At 33.1% G+C, this 7,345-nt stretch overlaps 1 long non-coding RNA gene across 1 annotated transcript in view; it reads left to right on the top strand.

Annotated features, from left to right (window-relative positions):
- LOC111088277 overlaps positions 1-5,118 on the top strand; it is a 42,406-nt gene extending 37,288 nt beyond the window's left edge. The window contains exons 2-3 of the long non-coding RNA XR_002612851.1: positions 2,869-3,003; positions 4,528-5,118. This is a non-coding gene — a long non-coding RNA (uncharacterized LOC111088277). The remainder of the gene's footprint in view (positions 1-2,868; positions 3,004-4,527) is intronic.
- Positions 5,119-7,345: the final 2,227 nt, after the last annotated feature.

Below are 7,345 nucleotides of genomic sequence, written 5' to 3'. Positions count from 1 at the left end.
CGAAAATTCAGATTACGTAATAATACAAAGCTACACTGGCGTTTACGTACACACACATATATTGCTGATTCTTTCAATTCTTTCTCTCGAGAATCTTCTACATCTTTGGAGAATAGGCGGGAGTTTCGCAATACATATTTAACACTAAACGTTATGTACATTTCTAAATATAAATTTAATTTAAACAAACATCGATATTAAAATAAATATAGAATAATAGATCCGTCACAATAGCTAAACGACTCCGAGAGTAAGTCATAGAGACCGAAGTAAAAGAAAGATGGGACTCGTTAGTTTTATGATAAGATGATAGTTAAAATGATAAGATAAATATGATAAACTGATAAGCTAGTAAACGTCTTTTTTCATGGGGGCGGGGAACAATGGTCCAAAGTCTATGTTAAATTAGATGTGGGGGAAACCGAAGTACCCGGAGAAAACCCACTTTCACGGTCAAACACCGAATATTCAACTTGACCAGTGCACGAGCTGAAATAATGCGAGTTATTAAATTTAGATAAAGAGATAGGAGTAACGAATTGGTGTTAAAGTGAAATGACGTAAAATTAATATTGGTTTAAGATGGCAAGAAAGTTGATGATATATTTAAGGAGGGTGTTGCTGTGAGTTTGGAAAATTCAGATGTTTGTTCGTTTCTGTGGGCGGATTAATACTTAGAAGCTAACTTGGAGATCCTATTTTTCAGAGTGATATGTCACATACTTTCTCAAGTTATTCTTGCAGGGTGTAGGTGGGAGGCGGTATGCTGTTTCGACAGCCTTATTTTTTGTTGCTGTATTTTAGACGTGAGTGTTGCAGGAGACGGAACAGCCGTATTCGAACAGCGGTCTGATGTATGCTTTATATATAGTAATTATAGTTTTGCTCTGGCAACTTCCGCTCATACCACCTGAACGGCGAAGACAGGCAATACGTTTATTGGTACTAGTGAGAATGTTATTAAAGTGATTTGACCATGTCAGTTTCTTATTGAATGTTAGACCTAGAAATTTGATAGTGTTTGTGAATGTGATGGGAGTATCGTACAGTTTAAACTGAACTAGAGGATTTTTTGGGCCTTTTTGCCAATGCTTCGGGGAAATTGAGATTTAATAGGGTTCAATACGACTCTCCATATTTATTGCACCAGCGGATAATAGTGTTAAGTGGATCTTGGACTTTAGCTGCAGCAATACATGGATCACGTGATGTACTCCTAACGGCTACATCGTCAGCGTACTGGACGCTAACGTGTAGGGAAGAGAGGATACTGGAATGTCTTTGACGAATAGTAACATGTATATATAATATAGAACTAAGTGCTTATTCTTGGGGCAAACCTGCGTTAAGTTAAAATTTAGTCGAGATTGCATTGTTAATTTTAACTTGAAATCCATCAGATAATAAGTATGGGATCATTATTCGATTATATTCGTTGTGCCTTACAGTATCGAACGCTTGTTTTATATCAAGGAAGACTGCAATAGTGGTGTGTTTTTGGTTGAACCCTTTGTTGAAAACAGTTCCGGTTAAGCGGATAAGATGATTAATGGTTTGCCTACGTTTACGACTAGCATTTTGAGTCTTATTGATTATTTTCTTTGATTCTAATTAGAACTAAAAAGTAACTTACAAGTTAATTAAGCATATCCTATAAAACAACTGACAAAAATCAATACACAACAAAACGAAAACTTACAAAATTAGAATGCTTTGAATTGTTAGTTGAGTACCCTCACTTTGCAGTCGTAATATAACATATCATTCTATTTTAGACCTTTAATACGGAATTTTGTATTATTTTCGTCAGGATGGCTTTGGATACAGTGTCCTGAGGAAAATATTAGGACAACTAGGCATACAGGTCTAATACCAGTATTAATGGAAAAGTGATCTCTAATATACTTCTTCACTTCATATATATATATAGTTAGCTTACTCTAGATGAGAAATTAATAATAACTAAAATTTGATTCGGGTACACAGCTTACTGAAAATCGAAAAAATATTAAATTCTTTCAGTTCGTTAGTATGTCAGATATTTGTCGAGATTCTCAATTTTCATCCTGAAAGCTCACTTATGTGAATCTTGACACGGATGAAGAATTTTAAGGACAACAGAATAATGTATACTATAACCGTTATTTTATGTTTCAACCACTATTGGTCAGCATCTCATAGGACTCTCTTATTATCGCTAGAAGCCGGGTTTCGATACCCGTGGTGGGCAGAGCACAGATAGCCTTTTGTATAGCTATGTGCTTAACTACAAACAAACTCTTGTCATCACATGAAATTTTACAATTATGTTACATTTGAACCTAAAGTATGTACCACTAATGACTGTTTGTTTGTTGTTAAGCGCAAAGCTACACAATGGGGTATTTGTGCTGCATCCACCACGAGTTTCGAAACCCGATCTTTAATGCCTTACGTCCAGAGACTTACTGTTGTGCTACTCGGGGCTACTACTACTGAATTTGAATTTCGTTATTTTGTAGTTTATAAAGTATTTGATTGATTGAGCTGAATATTTTAAAGATATTTTAAACGTTATTTATGGTATAATTTATATTAATAAATTCATTCACTGTCAGTCCAAATGCTATACATAATTATACATACACACATGTATATATATATATTAATTGACTTTTGTAATTGTAAACTAAAACACTAATAAATATGCTCTACCTTTTTTTCTAATAATTAAAATTCGAGAAATAAAAATCTAAACAAAGAAAACAATGCCATAAGTCTATTATATTTACATTAATTTACATAGATAATACGTTCACATCCAGGTGTTGTTAGTTTTACTTTCATCGTGTTAATGTTATATTTCTTGCTGTCCATTCCAATATATAGTTGGTATATTGACACATCTGGACCACTGATGAGGAATTTTATTGGAAAACAGAGCTGTTACCATAGTTACAATATCTCTATGTGTGTACCATTAGGAATGTTTAAAGAGGGGGGACAGGCGGCTGAAGGTTGAAGGTAATATCAACGATAATACATGTTTGCCTGGTTCATCTTTATTCACAGTGGTTTCTTCTTGTAAGACACGACCACTGTAGAATTTATTTGTTATGTTTATTAAGCCAGCGCCTAGGCCAGGGCTGGCGAACCTTTTTGAGAGTATGTGCCCAAATTATCGATAATTTTCGAATTAATTATTTCGCCTGCGCATGGGAATTTTGAACATCAAAATTATTGTTGTTATTCTTAACATTGAACGGTAAAAAAAAACAAACTTGGAACAGCAGTGAGTACCGCGTGCCATAGGTTCGCCAGCCCTGGCGTAAGCTAACTCTCGATTTTGTCTTCTTTACCTATAAAGATAAATTAATGTATACACATTTAACTGAATAAACAGCAAAACCGCCCGGCATGGCCAGGTGGTTAAGGCACTCTACTCGCAATCTGAGGGTCACGGGTTCGAATCCCTGTCACACCAAGCATGCTCGCCCGTTCAGCCGTGGGGGCGTTATAATGTGACGGTCAATCCCACTATTCGTTAGTAAAAGAGTAGCCCAAGAATTAGCGGTGGGTGGTGATGATTAGCTGCCTTCCCTCTAGTCTTACACTGCTAAATTAGGGACGGCTAGCGCAGATAGCCCTCGTGTAGCTTTGCGCGAAATTCAAAAACAAACAACTCGAGTGCCCTAACCACCTGGCCGGGCCAAAATGGGGGAAAAATAGAGGTATTTTCTGTGTTCGATAGTGATCATTGTTACTACTACAGAAACTAATAAGATCTTTTTTACAAAAGTTATATATATGAAAATATAGCGACGACAAAAAAAAGGGTAACTTACACAGGGCTTCTGTAACTACAGTCGCTTCTTTTCTCTTCCTTTGTGCATTGTTTTGAAATATATTTATTTTACTTTTCGAACACTACTCGTGTATACATTCATCGTTACTGTTTACACGGCACACTATTTAAATAATATACTTTTACCCTGAAATCTTGCCTTTTTCGGTTAACATTTGAACTACTTATAAAATAATGCTTTAAAACAAACAATCGAAATACAGTTATTTGAAAATACTTGTTAGTATTTCTTATTCTCATCACGCTCAGGATACAATATGACTTTCTTGTCTAGCGACTGAAAGACATGTAACGTTCATGTTAATCAAATATTATGTTTGTAGTTAAGCACAAAGCTACACAAGCGGCTGTCTGTTCTGCACTCACTACGATTATCAAAACCCGGTTTTTAGCGTTATAAGTCCACAGACATACCGCTGAGCCACTTGGGGGCCTAATTAAATAATCATAATATTTCAAGTAGTTAAGGTTTAGGTTTTAAAGAGAAAATTCTTGATTTGAAAGCAGATTTTATACTTTTTGTTTCAGTGCGTAGACAGACAGAACGTTTAAATAAGTGTAATCACGTTTTAAATTTAACATTTTGTATTGATTAATTGTGTCTATTTTTGTGACAGAAATAAATTGTTGTTTTTATTCATTGTGAACATTGCATTGTTTCTTACTTTTACATGTTGGCCTAGAGAAGGAGATGGTCACTGCAGTTCGACAGGACAGCAACATCCACCATGAATATTATAACAGCTCTCAATGAACCATTGTTAGCTACAAACAATTCTGATAACTCATCTGAAGTTACCCACAAATATCCGAAGCACTAATGTGTGCATAAAATGTAACATAGCACACCATGCTGAAGATTAAGGATTCCTGCTTGACCTGTCTAAAATACTGCTATTCATCTAGAAATAATAGGGTTATGGATTTGTTAATGACAGTTCAATACTAATAATATCGTAAAGGTCTCATGCATTGAATATTTCTAATAAATCTGCATAAGTTATTTTTAAAAGTTTAAAATAGTCGCACCCACCCAACAATGGACTAAAATTAAGAAAGAGTTTGAAATCTAATGTGTTAAAGAGCATTTTTTGAATAAAATATCAAATATTATAGTAACGAAATCCACAAATATTTCATTGCGTTATCAACAAAGGTATGCTCATGATTCTTTATAAAAATCCTTTAAAATATTGCTACAAGAATATATGTTTCTGTGCTAGTATTCTAACACAAGTTTCTGCTATACGCTATACAACAAACGTAAAAAAATATCCGTAAATTTCTTCAATATTTCTTAAACTAATTAAAAATAGATTTAGATAATAATTCAGAATATACAATCACTTGAATAAATATTTTTTTTTTCGATTAATATCTTATTTTTCATTAAAATGTTCAAAAATATGTCATATAAGTCTTCTGAATAAAAAAATAAATTTATATTCATCTTATTCTTCAAGTTGTAGCTTTCCTTCTTTTTGTTTTTGAAACCGTATTGTGAACCCTGAATCAACTGACATTTCTTATAGAAGCACAAATATTGAGGATTGATTCTGTCCTTGTGATTTTTTGTTTTTAGAAACAGTGTAAATTTCGAACACCTTGCCAAGACGACGAGCATGCAAGAGCAAGCTTATAAACAGCAGGTTTGAAAAATATTTTTTTGTAATACAAGCTAAATCATTATCCCTTCCTTTAACATGCTTTCGTCCTTGACCTTGAATATAAACAGGAACAGAGAAGCAAATTTGAATTTTGTGGTGGAATTTGTAAGTTATTGATTGGGCCCGATTTCAGTGAGCCAAAAACTATTATGTACTTAGATATTTTTTTGTAAAGTTTAGTAATTAGCAGAGTAAATAATAAAGAAATAAGGAAGTTAATTCCATTTAACTTTATTTATCAAACATAATGTCGAAATTAGGCTTAATTTAAAATAAATTACATAACTGAAATTTAAATACAACTACATAAATTATTTGTAACAGATTTGAACTTAGTTATGTTAAAGAATGAAGCTCCTAGTGGCTCAGCGTTAAGTCTGAAGGCTTATAACGCTAAAAACCAGGTTTTGATATCCGTGGTGGGCACAGCACAAATAGCCCATTGTGTAGCTTTGTACTTAATAACAAACAAACAAAATAAATTAAGAACGGGATCCAAAAGGTAAGTTAGAACATTATAAAACAAAGTATGACACAAGCAGTTAAAGACAACTAAATGATATTTTACATGATTATGTAACTTCCATTGAATTTACTTTAAAAATTGTATCAGTATTTTTATTTTAAAAGTTTACAAACGAAACATTTAGTTATTAATTTTAAACATTTAGGCTTATTAGGAATGTCGACCCTCTATTTGAATTTTATTGACTGCATCGGATCCCATGGGTCCAGGTCGTTCCGCTGTTTATGAGTATATTAACCAGAAAAAGAGGGGAAAATCAGCTTTTTTATATGATTTAAGTTTTTTCAGATTTTCTTGAGATAACCGCAATAACCTAACAATTATAAAGCAAGAAGCTGCTATAATTATATCTTGCAATGTTTCCCCATAGTGGACAGACTTCAGATGGACAGTCGTGTATCTATGTGCTAGAATAAACAAACAATATCTTGCAAATAGCAATTATAGGAAAAGAAATATTAACCTTCTTGTGATGTAATATTGCAAATATGTCAAAAGTTTGGAAACAAACTTAGCAGTACATTCTGCGTTTGTTGATAGTCCTCTTCATGAAGAAGGTTAGATGCATCAAATCGAGAAATGGATTGTTGAAGATCTCTTACTCTGTCAGTTAGTTGATGGCTATGCCTTTTTTTTTCTCTCGTTTGTCTGATAACAGTTCCTCGAGCAAACTTTTGTGACAGAAGAAGTAAGTTGTAGTCAGTTGTAGATGCCGGTTGTATAAGTTAAAATGAATAAAGTGTAGGATAAAGCTTTGTCATTTACACTTGGTAAAGAAATGTTCATTGAAAGCTGTTTCCTTCACTTTACAGTCGAGGTTTTCACAGGTTTTGAAAACTATGAACCAGTAACTAATAGTAAAGTGATAATTTTAAGAAAACTAAGACAAGTAAAATTTCACTATATACGTTTAGGATTATACATGATATATCTTCATCAGTTTGATATAGAAAAAAAAAATCACTAAAACTGGAAAAATGATGAATAACAAAGTCGGCTATGAAGTATATACCTAAAACATTATTTCATGTATAAAAATTGTCTATGTTATTGCAAAGTAAGAACAACAAAAAGAAGAGAATAATTAAAATATACAGATTACAATATTTACAACATCTTAAAAAGTTCTAAGAGAAGCGAGCTTATGTGGTGTTGGGAGTAGATCGGTGTTAAATTATTAGTGGTTTCTGTCTTTATTGCTTTTAATTACCGGTCAATTTCGGGCTTGTCTGAATCTACAATTCTGTTTTTTTTGTTTTTATTTGAAATTAAGCACAAAGCTACACAATAGGGCGTATCTGTGCTCTG

This window comes from Limulus polyphemus, unplaced genomic scaffold (genome assembly GCF_000517525.1).
Source record: "Limulus polyphemus unplaced genomic scaffold, Limulus_polyphemus-2.1.2 Scaffold91, whole genome shotgun sequence".
In the NCBI taxonomy this organism is placed as follows: Eukaryota; Metazoa; Arthropoda; class Merostomata; order Xiphosura; family Limulidae; genus Limulus; species Limulus polyphemus.
Note: the sequence above shows the minus strand (reverse complement) of the source record. Positions and strands in the feature narration are given on the sequence as shown.